A 20,208-nucleotide genomic window follows, 5' to 3' on the forward strand; every position below is an offset into this window, starting at 1 on the left:
TTCGTAAAAAGGTCTCGCCGCGACGAAAAACGTCTATGGTGTAATGACTTCCATCCCAACTCGTGTATCATATCTGCCACACTCTCTCCCCTATAACGCGATAATACAAAACGAGCTGCCCTTCTTTGCACCCTCTCGATGTCCTCCGTCAATCCCACCTGGTAAGGATCCCACACCGCGCAGCAATATTCTAACAGAGGACGAACGAGTGTAGTGTAAGCTGTCTCTTTAGTGGACTTGTTGCATCTTCTAAGTGTCCTGCCAATGAAACGCAACCTTTGGCTCGCCTTCCCGACAATATTATCTATGTGGTCCTTCCAACTGAAGTTGTTTGTAATTTTAACACCCAGGTACTTAGTTGAATTGACAGCCTTGAGAATTGTACTATTTATCGAGTAATCGAATTCCAACGGATTTCTTTTGGAACTCATGTGGATCATCTCACACTTTTCGTTATTTAGCGTCAACTGCCACCTGACACACCATACAGCAATCTTTTCTAAATCGCTTTGCAGCTGATACTGGTCTTCGGATGACCTTACTAGACGGTAAATTACAGCATCATCTGCGAACAACCTAAGAGAACTGCTCAGATTGTCACCCAGGTCATTTATATAGATCAGGAACAGTAGAGGTCCCAGGACGCTTCCCTGGGGAACACCTGATATCACTTCAGTTTTACTCGATGATTTGCCGTCTATTACTACGAACTGCGACCTTCCTGACAGGAAATCACGAATCCAGTCGCACAACTGAGACGATACCCCATAGCTCCGCAGCTTGATTAGAAGTCGCTTGTGAGGAACGGTGTCAAAAGCTTTCCGGAAATCTAGAAATACGGAATCAACTTGAGATCCCCTGTCGATAGCGGCCATTACTTCGTGCGAATAAAGAGCTAGCTGCGTTGCACAAGAGCGATGTTTTCTGAAGCCATGCTGATTACGTGTCAATAGATCGTTCCCTTCGAGGTGATTCATAATGTTTGAATACAGTATATGCTCCAAAACCCTACTGCAAACCGACGTCAATGATATAGGTCTGTAGTTAAATGGATTACTCCTACTACCCTTCTTGAACACTGGTGCGACCTGCGCAATTTTCCAATCTGTAGGTACAGATCTATCGGTGAGCGAGCGGTTGTATATGAGTGCTAAGTAGGGAGCTATAGTATCAGCGTAATCTGAAAGGAACCTAATCGGTATACAATCTGGACCTGAAGACTTGCCTGTATCAAGCGATTTGAGTTGCTTCGCAACCCCTAAGGTATCTACTTCTAAGAAACTCATGCTAGCAGATGTTCGTGTTTCAAATTCTGGAATATTCCATTCGTCTTCCCTGGTGAAGGAATTTCGGAAAACTGCGTTCAATAACTCCGCTTTAGCGGGGCAGTCGTCGATAACAGTACCATCGGCACTGCGCAGCGAAGGTATTGACTGCGTCTTGCCGCTTGTGTACTTTACATACGACCAGAATTTCTTCGGATTTTCTACCAAATTTCGAGACAATGTTTCATTGTGGAACCTATTAAAGGCATCTCGCATCGAAGTACGTGCCAAATTTCGCGCGTCTGTAAATTTTAGCCCATCTTCAGGATTTCGCGTTCTTCTGAACTTCGCATGCTTTTTCCGTTGCCTCTGCAACAGCGTTCGGACCTTTTTTGTGTACCACGGGGGATCCGTTCCATCTCTTACCAATTTATGAGGTATGTCAAGAGTACTGTTTCATCAGCAAACTTCCCACAGTTGATAAGATAGATGATTTTTCTGCCATATCTTTACTCGAGTTTTTTGGTCGGTTTGATTTTATTGTTGTGTTTCGTAATTTATATCCAGTGATTCTAACAGTTCAGTACAATAGTACACTGCAGTAGTTATTTCTTTTCTTATTTCACGGCTCGCAGGGTCACACTTGCTTAGAATATCCACAGATTGTACCGCAGTACTGTCGACCTGAAGATCGTATTGCGGGGTCCCTGTGACAAGCTTCGTTTCCTTATTTTTTCGTTTTAATTTTGCTGGAGACTCCATTGTTCTCTGTTCGCTTTGAGAACTAACTCGTAAATGATGTGTTTCCCTTACTGATTTCGTCAAAGGGAAAAAAACAAGCTGGGTAGGTGAGAATCGGTTGAATACGAGACCTTCCTTGCAGGCTGCGGGTATAAACGGATATACTTGCTGGCCGACCGGACCCCAGTTCTCGAGAAGAATTACACAATAGCACCAATATTAGTGCTGAGACACACACGACAGGAATTCCAAGTAATTTTATCATTCTTTTTTTTAAATTCATTTGACATACATTGGGCAGATAGATGGAAAAAATATAAACAATAATCAGGTTCTAACACAGGGCACAAAAGTGTGAAACCGCGACATTATCTGCTCTGTCATTCCTTCGGTTGAATACCTCACGTACTAATAGGCACCCGAAATTCGTCGAAAACTTTGACCGCCATTTTCTCAGAAACGATAGGATAATCCGGAACACGTGCTTCATTTATTTTAACTCCTCTTCCACTGAGCGAAGTTCCTGCGAAATCCATTTATGGCGCTTGCCTCGTTCTCTTTTCCAGATTGAATCTGTACCCGACAAGGCGAGAGAATAAAAAATGGTCGACCGTAATTACAAGCGTCAAATTTAGCGCACGTCAGCTACACTTCTGTCCTTTGAGAGTAGCGCCGTGCGCAGAATTGCATTGGCACCCAGATGGTAACCGGATATTTAGTCCATTATCTGCGGACGGCCTTGGTGGAGGCTTTTTCCCTGCCACGAGGTGATAGCTGCAATTCGTTGCGGACATAGTGTGGGCCAGTTCTGGTAATATCATAAGAGGCTAGGACATAAGTCATTACTGATTCAGACTATGCGGGGATAAATTCTCGTGCCGTAACCTACTTAAGTTACGGTGTGCCTGTTTTCTCAATTCACCTGTCGTTAGTTTCTTTTAAGCTGTTGTCCACATGTTTGAAACCGTTCCTTGACCCAATGCACTCGCTTGCACCTGGAAAATCGCTTTAGTATTTGAGTACACTGTACGTAGAATTTCAGTCACAGTCCTCTTTTTCCGGCCTAACAGTCCGCGTTCAACTCGTGTAACTGGGCCTTCGCAAGAGCTATGCGTGCTCCGATTTTGGTGAGATATGTGTCTCAAGACAAAAGTAGCTCTGAATAAAACTCCATGCACACGCCAGCACCGTAAAGATGCTTGAAAGGTCCCGATACATTTCTTTCTGCTCCAGTTTATCGATTTCCGCTGTGCAACGGAGTGGCCTTAGTTTCCGTGCTACTCCGCCTGAACTATGAGGCGAGTTCCGAAGGAGGTAAGACTGCCTTCGATGAACTGCTCATGGCGGTGTTTATAATAGCCACACACAGTGGCTCAAACACTTACGTTGAGTATACGACTTTCACTTTCCTTTACGTATAACAGTGATAGAGGAGTGCTTGTTCAAACCTCTTGAGTGATTACCTTACTGAACGGGCCAGTGTGAAAGACAGAATGTATCATTACTAAACAAATGTATTGTGAATGTAAAATTCTCGACTGAGATCTGATTGGTCTCAAATTTCTCTCAAGGGATACCTCAACAAGAAATACAATATTACTTCAGAACATTACACAAGTTACTGTAGAGTCGAACATGTTAAACGAGATGTTTCACTTGTCGTTTGGATGCAATGGCGTACGCATCTCAGAAGTAAGGACTCCTTTAAACACTTCAAATCACCTCACAAAGTTTGAGAAGATTGTACAATTCGCTGCTCCAGTTCCTCTGTTGTGTGAATGGGAGTGCTGCACGATTCGCTTTTGACCCCAGACAGAAAGATAAAGAAGGGTAAAACAAGGTGATCTTGGAGGACAAGGTACACACCCTGATCCACATATCCTCCTTAGATCATTTCGGCGCTTTAGCCTTTTATATCAGCAGTAAAATACGTCGTCTCCACATCACGCACGAATCACATTACCAAACCGTGGGCTATGCGAGAAATTTGAGGCCATTTACATGGACCTTAATCGGGAAGTTCACATTTCAGTTACATCTGAGCTAAGACAATACTTCATACGTATCATAAGCACACATAAGCAGTTACCTCGCAAAGAGTTCGTTTGCGGATCTTCGTTTACTGGTACGTTTTTGCGTGTATTACCGCATAATTTCACTTCGATTGTGTGGTTTTAGGATTTCGTACTTCAATGCGTAAAAAGGGAACCTTTAAAGGATCGATTTGTTGTCAGTCTCTCAACACGATATTTTGATACAAACTCACTCTCCAAAACCTACTAACGCATGAAAAACAATAGAGAGAGATAGATAGAAGGAAGGGTTAGTCAGCACTTCACACAGAGTTCAGCCGGTACGCAGTAGGACAAGTTATTTGTCTGGATCATCTAATCATCCAATATACGGCTTGCAACAATTCAGCAAGAAATTTTATTAATTTAATCGTATGGCTAGGGCTTCCATCGTGCACACCGTTCGTCGGGTGCCGGTATTTCAATCTGACGCCACTTCGGCGACCTGCAGTCGATGAGGATGATAGGATGATGATGATGATGAGGACAGTACAAACCCCAGTCCTTGGGAGGAGAAAATTCGCCGACCCAGCCGAGAATCGAACCTGGGCCTAGAGCATTGACAACCCGTCACGCTGACCATTCAGCTACCGGGGGCAGACGTTCAAGAAATGACCGGTGCAGATATCTCAGAGACGGACTACGCAGTAAGCAATGAAAAGCAGTGACCGAACACGATGAGTATTCAGCCATGAACGTCCACTAACAACGTGCCGACGACTCCTTTGTTCCAGCGGTACCTCTCTGAAAACACGTCATATAAATTTAGAAAAAACATAGTGACATGAAGAGGTTTAGAATATGACTGAAAGTCAGAACGATTTTGATATTGTACAGTATAAAGGAAAGGTTTTTCATAGGGATATTAACAAGAGCACAGCAGAACGGCTGCTCTATCTTACCAAGATAACACACGGAAGAGGAATTTACCAAGATTATTCGAGACATCGGAAGGAGAAAAAAAGCGGACGAACGAAATTAGCCCAGTGTCTACATTTATCTTGTAGACTTGCGGTTTTAAGTATCGATACAGCAAACTAAGTGAGTTAACTCAGAGTATGTGCACAGGTGCATCTTTTACATAGTTACCGTATGAATAATTCATACGTGCAAATTCTGGTAGACAAATGTAGTAATTCACTATAAAGTACTTCCCGTTGACCTATAATCTTGACATTCGGCAAGCAAAACCTTTCACGGCAGAAGTAAAGGAAAAAAATCCGAATAATGTTTATTTGTAATTACATCACACGAAAAAATATTGTTGTATATTTTTTATCTGTCTGTTTGTCCGTCTGCTAAAATCTGTTTTTCTCAGGAACAGACAAGCGGGTGCGGATTTATATCACGTGCTAAGATCTACGATTTCTTGCGTTGTAAAAATTTATGCTTCCAAGTCAAGGCAATTATAATAAAAGGCAATTTATGTCACATGTTTTTATACTCGTAAACTCACTCATTAAAATTTATAGGGTACGTCCTATGGGCCGCGCGGGATAAGCCGAGCGGTCTGAGGCGCTGCAGTCATGGACTGTGCGGCTGGTCCCTGTGGAGGTTCGAGTCCTCCCTCGGGCATGAGTGTGTGTGTTTGCTCTTAGGATTATTTAGGTTAAGTAGTGTGTAAGCTTAGGGACCGATGACCATGGCAGTTAAGTCCCATAAGATTTCAAGACATCTGAACATTTTTGATTTGTCCCATCGACCTAGTATCATGAAATTTGCTAATAACCAAAGTTTCACAGCGTAAGTGAAGAAAAATGCAGACTGTTGTTAATTTTTAATGCTTCACATAAAGATTTTTTACATTGCATTCATAGTCTGTCAAAAGTATAATACGAAAACATTATTGTATGTAAGTTTTAGTCATGTTTCGTTAAGTAAATAAAAATAATTTATTAAATTTTCTCTCTCCTCATGTAAAAGCTAACTCAGTTGCCACTGTCGCTGTCGTTTTATGCAACTCGCAATGTTAACAGCTGAACCTCAAAAGCTACAAGCGAGATTTTTATATTCTATTGCTGGCTATGTGCAAACTAAAATGAGGAGAACCTACTCATAGGATATTTAATGTAAGAAAATTTTGTACTGGGATACGTTTTCACTGGAGGCCACTTATTCAAGAAAAACGTACCAAAGTGACGTTCAAAGGCAGTTCCACCCCTACACTCACTACAAGAGCTATTCCTGGCATGAACTTTTTCTGATCTGTATTAATTGAACTGTAACGCAACCAGCAAAGTCGACTTCTTCGTGAACATTAATAATTTAAATGTGCCATGAGGGTAATGAACGAAAAACGGCTTTTGTAAATATTATGGTATGTTTCGTGTATTTTTCTTGAATAACTCGAAAACTCCGCCTCTAGTGAACAGGTATCTCAATAAAAATTTAACTACATTAAATATACTACAGAAAGGTCCTCTTAATTTTTTGTGTAGGACTAATAATTTACCTCTAGCGAGGGAGAGAATATGAAAATCTTACACGTGGTCTATGAACGTCACAAAACGGTTAGTCTACTGCCTGGTGTAATCTCCACTTAGCGGTGCAGCTACGACCAATTAGAAACTATCAGTTAGTGAATTATGTAATTTTTATCCGGGAATATTGTTAGCAGCAGAGAAAAAACAAGTAACACACTGAAATGGTTACATATTACGGTAGCAATGATAATAATGTGGTGTCACCGCCAGACACCACACTTGCTATGTGGTAGCCTTTAAATCGGCCGCGGTCCGTTAGTATACGCCGGACCCGCGTGTCGCCACTAACAGTGATTGCAGACCGAGTGCCGCCACACGGCAAGTCTAGTCTAGAGAGACTCCCTGGCACTCGCCCGTGTTATACAGCCGACTTTGCTCGCGATGGTTCACTGACTACATACGCTCTCATTTGCAGAGACGACAGTTTAGCATAGCCTTCGGCTACGTCATTTGCTACGACCTAGCAAGGCGTCTTATTCAGTTACTATAATCTGAACAGATAATATTGTGATTTATGTACCATCAAAAGCGACGTTCATCATTAATGGATTAAAGTTAAGTATCAAACTAATTACTTCCGCTTTCTGAATTCTCATTCCTTGTCATGTTCCAGACTCACGTCGGTCTAGTCCTTCCCTCCTCGCGATAGCCTGCGTGAGCTGAAATGCGTGCATTTCGGCCTCCTCTAGTAACACAATGTTGGCTCTTCTGCCAACTACAACAAATAATGTGTGTCCTTACACCCCTGACGCCCTGTATAATGCACTTTATGTTGCCGAAACGCGTCTTGCTGATAAATATTAATAAAAAGTGACTGAATCAGCAGAAATTATTTCATACAAAGTGTTATACCTCTTGTGTTTTCCTTAGACTTCAGGAAACGAAATATGAGAAGGAATCACTAATAGGTACAGTGGCCTCTGCCACGCACTTAAAACTTGAAACAATATGTGAATTGTATGCAACGTAATATCCAGCTTACCACTCAAATGAGTAAAAGACAACCTTGCTGCCGGCCGGTGTGGCATTGCGGTTCTAGGCGCTTCAGTCCGGAACCGCGCAGACGCTACGGTCGCAGGTTCGAATCCTGCCTCGGGCATGGATGTGTGTGTTGTCCCTAGGTTAGTAAGGTTTAAGTAGTTCTAAGTTCTAGGGGACTGATGACCTCAGATGTTTAGTCCCATAGTTCTCAGAGCCATTTGAACCATTTGACAACCTTGCTCTTGCTCTTCCTGAAATTTATAAAGTTCCTTGCGGATGTGTCACCAATAAAAAAAGATTTCAGCATGCTGCATAGAGCACCGACGCAATAATATATATATAAATCGTGATTTCGAGAAATCTGCTGTTCTGAGCACAGCATCATGAAGAAACACAGGATTACGTTTGATGACACGGAAATAAAACTGTTATCTCATGTATCTACCTACTGGGACTGTGTCATCAAAGGAGCCGTTGAAATCAGATTGTGCAACAACTACAATGAGGTGACAAAAGTCATGGAACGCCCCCTAATATCGTGGCGGACCCTCCTTTGCCGGCGAAGTACCGCAACTCGACGTCATATACACTCAGCAAGTTGTTAGAAGCCCGTGTAGAAAAACTGAGCCATGCTGTCTCTACAGTCGTCTATAATTGCGGTCCTGCCGGTGTACTAAGTTGTGCACGGAGTGACCTCCTGATCATGTCTCATAAACGTTAGATAGCATTCATGTTTTGCGATCTGGGTGGCTAAGATATTAGTTCGAATTGTCCAGAATGTTCTTCAAAACAATCGCGAACAGTTGTGGCCTGGTGACATGGAGCATTGTCATCCATAAAACGTCCATAGTTGTTTGAGGACATGAAGTCCATGAATGGCAACAAATCGTTTCAAAGTATGCGAACGTAACTATTGGCAATTAATAATACCGGTTAAATTGGACCAGAGGACCAGGTACATTCCATGTAAACGAAGCCCACACCATTATGGAGCCACCAGCAGCTTGCACAGTGCCTTGTTGACAACTTGGATCCGTGACTTGCTGGGACTACGCCACGCTGGAACCTAGCACAAGATTTGACCATCTGAATTTGACGAGGCTACCGTTCTCCACTCATTTAGGGTGAAGCGACATGGTCACGAGGCAAAGAAAGGCGCTACAGGCCAAGATGCGCTGTTAACAAAGGCACTCGCGTCTGTCTTCTGCTGCCCTAGTCAATTAGCGCCAAATTTCGCAGCACTGTGCTATGGGATGCGTTCGTCGTATGTTCCACACTCATTTCTGCGGTTATTTCCGTCTGTTAGCGCTCGCGACTGTAAGCAAACGCCACTGCTCTCGGTCGGTAAGAGGCAATGCCTGAAATTTGGTTTTCTCGGTACACTCTCGACACTGTGGATCTCGGAATATTGAATTTCCTAACGATTTCCTGAAAATGGAAAGTTTCAAGGGTCTAGCTCCAAATACCGATTCGCGTTCAAAGTTTGTTAAATCCCGTCGTATGGCCATAACCACGTCAGAAATCTTCTCACGTGAATCACCTGAATACAAATGACTGCACCGCCGATGATCTTTTATACCTTGTGGATGCCCCTATGCTGAAAGGCAACAGAGACATAAATTGAGTCATCCAACTGAAGATCCGCTACCAATGTTCTTCCATCACAGACATCGAAATAACCTCTGTTGGCATATGGAATTTCCGTGACTAGTTAACGCCTCCGTGACAATATGAGTCCAAAATAAAGAACCAAACAGCCTACAGAAATCTCGTGACGGTGACGACGGAGAAAGTCGTTAAAAGCTCGAGACTGAACACATATTTGACGTGATAAAAACTCCGTCAGTCATTTATTCAACCACAGCACTAGTTCCTCGTTACACTCGAAAGCGGAGCACCAAATATAATTTGTTATAACATCCTTTGAATAACTTAAATGTTATACACTCCTGGAAATTGAAATAAGAACACCGAGAATTCATTGTCCCAGGAAGGGGAAACTTTATTGACACATTCCTGGGGTCAGATACATCACATGATCACACTGACAGAACCACAGGCACATAGACACAGGCAACAGAGCATGCACAATGTCGGCACTAGTACAGTGTATATCCACCTTTCGCAGCAATGCAGGCTGCTATTCTCCCATGGAGACGATCGTAGAGATGCTAGATGTAGTCCTGTGGAACGGCTTGCCTTGCCATTTCCACCTGGCGCCTCAGATGGACCAGCGTTCGTGCTGGACGTTCAGACCGCGTGAGACGACGCTTCATCCAGTCCCAAACATGCTCAATGGGGGACAGACCCGGAGATCTTGCTGGCCAGGGTAGTTGACTTACACCTTCTAGAGCACGTTGCGTGGCACGGGATACATGCGGACGTGCATTGTCCTGTTGGAACAGCAAGTTCCCTTGCGGGTCTAGGAATAGTAGAACGATGGGTTCGATGACGGTTTGGATGTACCGTGCACTATTCAGTGTCCCCTCGACGATCACCAGAGGTGTACGGCCAGTGTAGGAGATCGCTCCCCACACCATGATGCCGGGTGTTGGCCCTGTGTGCCTCGGTCGTATGCAGTCCTGATTGTGGCGCTCACCTGCACGGCACCAAACACGCATACGACCATCATTGGCATCAAGGCAGAAGCGACTCTCATCGCTGAAGACGACACGTCTCCATTCGTCCCTCCATTCACGCCTGTCGCGACACCACTGGAGGCGGGCTGCACGATGTTGGGGCGTGAGCGGAAGACGGCCTAACGGTGTGGGGGACCGTAGCCCAGCTTCATGGAGACGTTTGCGAATGGTCCTCGCCGATACCCCAGGAGCAACAGTGTCCCTAATTTGCTGGGAAGTGGTGGTGCGGTCCCCTACGGCACTGCGTAGGATCCTACGGTCTTGGCGTGCATCCGTGCGTCGCTGCGGTCCGGTCCCAGGTCGACGGGCACGTGCACCTTCCGCCGACCACTGGCGACAACATCGATGTACTGTGGACACCTCACGCCCCACGTGTTGAGCCATTCGGCGGTACGTCCACCCGGCCTCCCTCATGCCCACTATACGCCCTCGCTCAAAGTCCGTCAACTGCACATACGGTTCACGTCCACGCTGTCGCGGCATGCTACCAGTGTTATAGAGTGCGATGGAGCTCCGTATGCTACGGCAAACTGGCTGACACTGACGGCGGCGGTGCACAAATGCTGCGCAGCTAGCGCCATTCGACGGCCAACAACGCGGTTCCTGGTGTGTCCGCTGTGCCGTGCGTGTTATCATTGCTTGTACAGCCCTCTCGCAGTGTTCGGAGCAAGTATGGTGGGTCTGACACACCGGTGTCAATGTGTTCTTTTTTCCATTTCCAGGAGTGTACATATGAGATGTTTCATTGCGCATTCTTTCCACTTAAGAAAATAATGGGAATAAATTGGTCTAGTGCGGACACGCGCACTTCGGGCTCCGTATAAACTTAACTATGTATATAAATAGTTTTCCATCGAGGGAATCATAAATATCGATGTTTGCCTGTAATCGATATCGATACTAGCAAGCCATAGGCACTGGGGCTCCCATGACTGTATCAAAATATCTGCAATAGTTCCTGAGACTAGTCCGGAGATACAAAAAGAAGCGAGCAGGGTACATCGGTTTATACAGGGAGATTAAGCTGCCCCTACCGCTGCCGTTTTTATGCATCCCAAACGTTCGGAGCCGGTTAACTCACGATGTGCTGCCACGTTCAATAATCGCCTATCGATACCGACTGCTCAGACATTCTGTCTACACTCGCACCGTACGCCACGTCCAGCTAAAACATTCTGACGTCTTTCACGGCACTTCTTCAAAAGAGAAAAGCCTTTCCGTGACTTTTGAACAGTGTGTTTTTATCTACATATCGATTCCACACGTCAGTGCGTGGCAGAGGCCCCTGTACCTATTAGTGATTCCTTCTCATATTCCGTTTCCTAGTGTCTAAGGAAAACATAAGAGGTATAACACGTTGTATGAAATCATTTTTGGTGATGTAGTCACTTTTTATTAGCATTTATCAGCACGACTCGTTTCGGCAGCATCATACAGGGCCCCAGGGGTGAAAGTGCAGATATTATGATCTTTGCTACCGTAATATGTAGCCACTTCAGTGTGTTACTTGTTTTTTCTATGCTTCTAACAATCTTCCCGGATACAAATTACATAATTTACTACCTGTTTGTTTCTGCTTGGTCGTAACTGCACTGGTAAGTGGCGATTGCACCAGATAGTAGACTAACCGTTTTGTGACCACGCGTCTACACTTTAACACCTGACCTACTGCGCTGTGGAAAATAAGCACTAGGGGGTCGCTCTTGCCACATGTGCTTGAAGGTACTTGAAAGTACTAACTCCTAATAGCTGTAATTATCAGTCCACTAATTAAATAAATACTGATATGATTCTGTTCAGCACACTATCCTCAGTCAACAATTAAAGTACTTGCAGTTACACCCCCAACACTCTATAAGGAGGTTTACATTTGGGGGCGTTGTTGCAGCGTACATGCCGGCCGGTGTAACCGAGCTGTTCTAGGTGCTTCCGTCCGGAACCGTGCGACCGCTACGGTCGCACTTTAGAGTCCTGCCTCGGTCATGGACGTGTGTAATGTCCTTAGATCAGTTAGGTTTAAGTAGTTCTAAGTTCTAGGGGACTGATGACCTCAAATATTAAGTCCCATAGTGCTCAGAGACATTTGAACTTTTTTTTTTTTTTTTTTTTTTTTTTTTTTTTTTTTTTTTTTTTTTTTTTAGCACGTCTTCGATGCAGGTATGCAGGTATGTAGGTATCGACAAGTAGGCAAGGAATCATTGTGCCATTCGTGTCTTACCGATGCTCGAGTGGTAAGTGTGAATTTGTGAACTATGACGATGTTGTTACCAAATGCATCCAAACAGGACTAACATGCTATTTTTCTTTCCTTGGCTTACGACGAACAACACCAGCAGACATCCCTTGAAGAATGAAGATTGTATATCGGACAGCACGTCTCCCAAAAGCCGCCGTTGTGGAATTCTGCGCCACGTTTCTTGCTATTACTTTTTGACAACGCACTTCACCGTATTGCAAATGTCTCCCCATGCGATTCTAGCGCTTTGTGTCGCTTTAAAAAAAGACCTTAAAGGGTCGACTATTCCTGTCGGACGAAGATGTGCAACAGGCAGTTACGGACTTCTTCACGCAGCAGGATGTGATGATTTACCAATGGCATGTCTGCGATCTGGTGCCTCAGACGAATGGTTGGATAAACGCTCACGGCGCTTTTGCCTGATTGGCATACCGCTTATGGACTGTACGGCCTTCGAACGGAAACTTCCTAATTACCCTTTATAGTATCACACACATTACAATTATCTGCAGTATGTTCAAAATGTAGCACCACAGTTTTTTTTTTTTTTTTTTAACCTCTATCCTTCGACGACTACAAGATTAACAAATCTGATGCGGGGCGAACCCCGTGAAGCATTTATTTTTGATGAACGTTATATGCTGGCTGCGACAGTATGGTAACGTACCGTAATTTACCCATTTTGCTGGAAATCAATTTGTCTGGTACACAGAGAACAGTAATAACCACACCATCGTCACTTAACACTCTCACATTTAGATGTGTATATTCCAGAGACTCTTAACTGATTTATGTAATGTACATCAAATGGCTCTGAGCACTATCAACATCTGAGGTCATCAGTCCCCTAGAACTTAGAACTACTTAAACGTAACTAACCTAAGGGCATCACACATATCCATGCCCGAGGCAGGATTCGAATCTGCGACCGTAGCAGTCGCGCGGTTCGAGACTGAAGCGCCTAGAACCGCTCGGCCACCGCGGCCGGCTTAATGTACATCAACTATAAGGTATCTGATGAAGGCAGGAAGCTGCCAAAACCCCATCATACTAATGAACATTAACAGCGAGAATTATTGTTTCATAAATTTAAATATAATACTTTTGGCCTCCATCCGCACTCTTATCTTTCTTAATCTTTCTCACGACTGAGGACAGGAACTGTTACATAGTTTACTTCTAACATCGTTTCTGTAAATTTACCGGACGGGGTATTTGGGTAAATACTACGGAGACATCTGAAGTTCCCATCTGCAAAAAACGCTGCCGCTGTGACCAAGATTCTATGATGCCTTTTTGTAAGTGGTGACACGCATATATGAAAAGAAATTGTAATCTGGACACTCATGTAGTAACCTTTTCACAAACGGTAGCCATGGATTTACTTTCTTGTTTTGTAATGGATAATCGCACAAGGAAACGCGATGCGTAGCCAATTCCGCAGGCTAACCAGACCACAAATGTTCTGCTTAAGTAATTTGTGATACTGTTATCATCGACACTGTATTCTGCAGCAATGAATTAAGTGCAGCACTCAATCAAGTGTCAGTAGTCCCTCACGCCTTTCAGTTTTAGTCGAGCTGGTTCTTCTTTTACTAGTTTCTTTACAGAGTTTATAGATTCACTGAATGTACCCGATGGAATATTTGCATTAATAACCGGTATCTACATGAGCTCATCCTCTGTGATCATGTTTCGAGGATACTGGGTTTTGACGTCCTGCGACCACAGGGTCATTAGGGGCGATCTTTACCCAACAGGATTGTCAATACAGTGGCTTTAGGCACGAGTAGTATATGATTTGTTTATTTATTTATTCATTCATTTATCAGGATCCGCGTAATTGTGAGAGCCAAAGTTAGTAGATAGATTAAAAAATGAGTATTAGAAGAGTTATAAAAAAAGAAACTAAAGAATTAATAAAACACGAGAAGAGAGTGCAATAACAAATAACACATTATAGAAGAAAAAATTCGCAGCTAGGTTATCAATAGATATGTCGATCGCTCTCCATAATTACAACTTCTTGGTTACGGGTAATTAATTATGCATAATTCGTCTTCAGTCACAATATTTTTATTTTCTAATTACGGTCCAACGCGCCCAACGCGCTTTGAAGCTGCAACTCCATTTTCAAGGACTGTATAGTCATTACATCAGCCAATTGAACAGTAACAAAACGACACCGTGGTTAGATTGGACGGTACTGTTGTCTCGGGAGGGATGAGTGAGAGAAATGCCAGATAAATGAGAGAGAAATAGTACTGCAATATATTACCTGCTTAGACCACGTAACTCAGATGATGTGTACTTAACCAGAGATCCATGAAAGACTTACTTGATGAGTGACAGTCATCAATTTTATTTTCACATTTTGTGACTAAAATTCGTAACTGTCACTCCTCAAGGCATTTATTAATTTCGTATTTTATTTCGTCAATCAATATGAATGCAATAATAGAGCTTTCAATAACCTGTGAAGTAACAACATCATTTGAGTCAAGTAGTACTGTCATAAATCTGGTATATTGTTGAAATTTTAATGCAGATTTGGAAATCTTTCACCCATGCAGAAGACAAATGTTATATTACCAGTGCTGTTAATATAGAACAATACTTTATTTTTACTTATATGTTCTGGCAATACCGGCCATGACCTTCCTCTTCTGTGCGAATGCCCACATATTCCCCGAACTATTACGGGACTTGGTAATAATATCCTCCACAAGTAATGAGTGTGTTGGGGTTGGACACTACGAATGTAGTGTGTGGACATACGAGGTGAGAATGTGGGTATCGCGGGAGGCGTACGCGAGATTGAAGGTATTAATGCAATTCTAAATTCGTTTAATACTATATTTCTCTCATTTCTCTCGCGTTTGTCTCACTAATCCTACGTGAGACATTGTTCTCGTTAAATCTGTTTTATTCTGTTGCTGCTAGGTGAAAAACTGAAGCTGATGTAAAGTCCATTATGCCTGCATGGTTCTTGAAAATGGAACTGTAGCTCCGAAACATAATTAGAAAATAAAATTATTGTGCATAACTCCAGGGTGCTGGTTGTAGTGGGACAGCAATTCATTTTTAGATTGTGATGCAATAAGAGCCCGCCAGAGTTCTAACTGAAATTGATGTTTGTTTAGTCGGTGACTGATTTCGTGCAAAAATCTCGGTCCAAAATAGCAGTAAATAAAGTGGGTACATATGTATATGGTCCATTTAATGTTCGTTAATATTAGGTGCGACCGTACACATATGTACCCTCGCTATTTGCTGCTATTTTGGACGGACATTTTACTTGGTAAGCATTGGTAGGTTTGAGAATGACCGTAGCCCAGAACCGGTCACCGACTATATAAACATCCATTTTAGTTGCAACTTTGGCTGTCACTTATTGCATCACAAGAATACTGTGACTGGAGACGGAATATTATTAATTAATTCTCAACTACCGATAAAAACTGTTGTACAGAATGCAAGGAGTGTCCTACTAAGGCTATATCGGTAAGTTGTTTTTTTTTTGTGCAGGAAGCCTATTGGAAAAATTAATCAGGTTTGAGGAGCACTGGCGCACTTAGGGTACCGTAAAAACTAAGCTATGGCTCAAAATGGCTCTGAGCACTATGGGACTCAACTGCTGTGGTCATCAGTCCCCTAGAACTTAGAACTACTTAAACCTAACTAAACTAATGACATCACATACATCCATGCCCGAGGCAGGATTCGAACCTGCGACCGTAGCAGTCGCACGGTTTCGGACTGCGCGCCTAGAACCGCGAGACCACCGCGGCCGGCAACTAAGTTATGTATATAGACAGTTTTCCCATGCTGGGAATAGAGGATATTGATGACTTATGACTTTTATCAACAACGGTACATGGAAGATGTCGGTGCATGGGATTCCAAAACTTTCGAGGAAGTTTTAATTTCAAGTCTGAAGTCGGATAACGGACGACAAAAGAAATACACACATAAACAAAGTTTTGCATCACTCCGGTTCCCAAAACTCCTGAAGACATACGTTGACTGTAGATATTGTATCTCAACACAGTTCCTCTGACTGTTCAGATATATCACTAAACCTGCCCAAGGATGTAAACAACCATGCATGAGCAGCGCCTATTTAACGGACGGGATCCGACAGCCAATCAGTTGCAGTCATTCCACCAGGAAGGAGGTACACGGCTCGTGTTGTCTGTAGTTCAACCATGCCTAGATGGTCAATACAGCGGTTCGATCTCGTCCGCATTGTTACTTTCTGCCAAGAAGGTCTCTCATTAAGGGAGCTGTCCAGTCGTCTCTGAGTGAACCAAAGCGATGTTGTTCGGACATGGAGGAGATACAGAGAAATATGAACTGTCTATGACATGCGTCGCTCAGGCCGGCCAAGGGCTACTACTGCAGTGGATGACCGCTACCTACGGATTACGGCTCGGAGAAACCCTGACAGCAACGCCACCACGTTGAATAATGCTTTTCGTGCAGCCACAGGACGTCGTGTTACGACTCAAACTGCAATAGGCTGCATCACGTGCAACTTCACTCCCGAAGTCCATGAAGAGGTCCATCTTCGCAACCACGACGCCATGCAGCGTGGTACAGATAGGCCCAACAACATGCCGAATGGACAGTTCAGGATTGGCATCATGTTGTCTTCACCGAAGAGTGGTGGTGGTTAGTGTTTAACGTCCCGTCGACAACGAGGTCATTAGAGACGGAGCGCAAGCTCGGGTTAGGGAAGGATTGGGAAGGAAATCGGCCGTGCCCTTTCAAAGGAACCTTCACCGAAGAGTGTTACAAATGCCTTCAACTAAACAATCGCCGGAGAAGTGTTTGGAGGCAACCCGGTCAGGCTAAACTCCTTAGACACACTGTCCAGCGGGTGCAGCAAGGTGGAGGTTCCCTGCTGTTTTGGTGTGACATTATGTGGGGCGACGTACGCCGCTGGAGGTCATGGAAGGCGCCGCAACGGCTGTACGATATGTGAATGCCATCCTCTGACCGATAGCGCAACCAATCGGCAGCAAATTCGCGAGGCATTCGTCTTCATGGACGACAATTCTCGCGCCCATCGTGCACATATTGTGAATGACTGCCTTCAGGATAACGACATCTCTCGACTAGATTGGCCAGCACGTTTTCCAAACATGAACACTATCGAACATGCCTGGGATAGATTGAAAAGGGCTGTTTATGGATGATGTGACCCACCAACCACTCTGAGGGACCTACGCCGAATCGCCGTTGAGGAGTGGGACAGTCTGGACCAACATTGCCTTGATAAACATCTGGATAGTATGCCACAACGAATACAGGCTTGTAACAATGCAAGGGGACCTGCTACTGTGTATTAGACTTACCGGTGTGTACAGCAATCTGGATCGCCACCTCTGAAGGTCTCGCTGTATGGTGGTACAATATGCGATGTGTGGTTTTCATGAGCAATAAAAAGGGTGGAACTGAAGTAAATGTTGATCTCTATTCCAATTTTCTGTACAAGTTCCGGAACTCTCGATACCGAGGTAATAAAACTTTTTTTGATGTGTGTATTTTGTGTGTGATGTAATTGAAAATTAATGATTTTGGAATTTTCCTTTTCTTGTACCGTGAAATCTTGTTTTTAGCCAAATTTCTCGCTCTTAGGTCAACGGAAGCTCCATACAGGTTTTAACGAGTGAATTTTCGAGTATCATAAAATGTTACATAAATGGCCGTATCTTTTGACTGAATTAGTTTAGAAGCTTATAATTTTTACACCGCCAAGGGACAGTAGACCGTACCATGTGACATCAATTTCATCTTGATATGTCCACTGGTTCTTGATAAAAAGGTTTCTTAACAGTCGAAGAGAGAGACAGACGGTTCCAGAGCGACCGCATAAGGGTCCCGTTTTTGCAGCTTGAGGCACGGATCCCTAAAAACGAAACACACTGAATAGCATACAAATTTCTCTGAAATGCTTACAATTATCCAAGTTCAAATTGTTTTCCTGTCTAGTATTCACTGAATTAATTTTACAGTTTCTTCTGTGGGAATGTCAGTATAATCAACAACAAATGACAATATGGAGTTCGCCGACTGGCAGCAGATTTACCTAACTGACCTTTTCTGGAATGATAATATTCGTGGTGAGTTATCAAATTTGTCCCAAACGATGAGCGTAAGCAAAGTAAAGAAGCATTCGCGGTCCAGTGACAGTCATTGGAGATTATTCCTGCAGTGAACAACTTTAGCCACATATGCACCGACGAAGGTGGCATGGATATTTTTGTTTGTTGAATCCAGGCTCCAGCAGAAAAATACGCTATTATTATGGAATGTTCATTTTAATTCATACAGCCTCGTGTATAGTTTATGTAAAGTACGTCACAGGTGCACTGAAAAATGTCGAATGAATTGGTACTGTTCTGACGCTACTAACCATTTCTAATTACGGTGCAGCATTTTACGTGTGGCGTGCAGAAAGGCCAGTTGTATTGTGGATAGCTTAGGATCGACATCTCTCACGTGAAGACATGGCGAAATGAAATTCTGCGCGAAGCTAGTGCATTGCAGCGTGGCTGCCACTTTAATTACGATTCCAGCATTCCCACGACGCCATGCTGCCCACGAACCGGGTGTTTCCACCACATCTTTTTAATTAAGTAAAAAGGAAATTTATAGCCTGCAACGGGGCAGCCTCCCGACGTACGTGCGGCCAAGTGCGTTTAACTCATTTTATTGGAGCGCTGAGTTTCTTTCGCCGTATCGGCTGTTAACACTCACCAGGTGGTCTATATACATGAATAGCTAAAATCGTCACCCTGTCATCAACTCACAGCTGCAGATTCTTTACTGAGTGCTTGCAGAGTCAGCATAAATTTTATTTTCGGGGTTTTATACAATTATAGATCGAATTTAAAATCCTGTAATAATCTACTCATTGAGAGGTTTGATCTTACGTCAGTAATTCAAGGGTTGGCGTTCTAATATGTATACCTATTTGAGGTGGCAAAGCTCGAGGCGTGTGCGAATTACCCAGACTTTATTCGTCAAGTATTTGAGACGAGGGCACGAGCGAATACCAACAAACTTTACATGTAATTTCAAACTTTTTCGAAACTTTTCTTGCTGACAGTCCCCTCAAAAAAATGAAAGGGAAAAAGCTTGTCGTCTACTTCATTTCCACGGTTCACATAGTAAATTTTCAGCATCTGGTGGGACGTATTAGTTAATTACTTCTTTACGTTATCTTTTAGCAAGACTTTTGCAGACAGTATCCAAATATGCCTCTGAATGTACCTGCCAAATTATATCATTCTGCGATACACAGTTCAGGAGCTCTGACGTTATACACAAACAGATCCGCCAAAAGCCAGCTTTTCTTAAAACTAGACGCAAATTACCCAGCTACGCTAATCCAGTGTTTGATAAATAGAGCACTTAATGTCTTCTAGTTTTGGTTTTTACTTTTTTGTTAGCCTGTGGATGAAAAATCCCAATCTAGTAAAACCAACATAATTATGGTTTTGCATCTTCAACCATAAAGGTTTTACATGCTTAACGTCAAATGTTTAACATATTAACTCTTTTGTAATCAGACGTTTGCAGTTGTATTACACATGGGAGTTCAATTCTTTGAAGAAGTTGGGTGTTACTGTTACTAACTATTCCATCAACCGCACTTGTTAGAGCCGATTGCATTGCCTCTAGACGATGAATTCCGACTGAGAAACAGACTAAAGCGATAACGTCCATGGAACAGTTAGGAAAACCATTGGTAAATACAGGGTGATTCATTGGCCCCTACCG

The sequence above is a fragment of the Schistocerca gregaria genome, chromosome 3, assembly GCF_023897955.1.
Source record: "Schistocerca gregaria isolate iqSchGreg1 chromosome 3, iqSchGreg1.2, whole genome shotgun sequence".
NCBI lineage: Eukaryota > Metazoa > Arthropoda > Insecta > Orthoptera > Acrididae > Schistocerca > Schistocerca gregaria.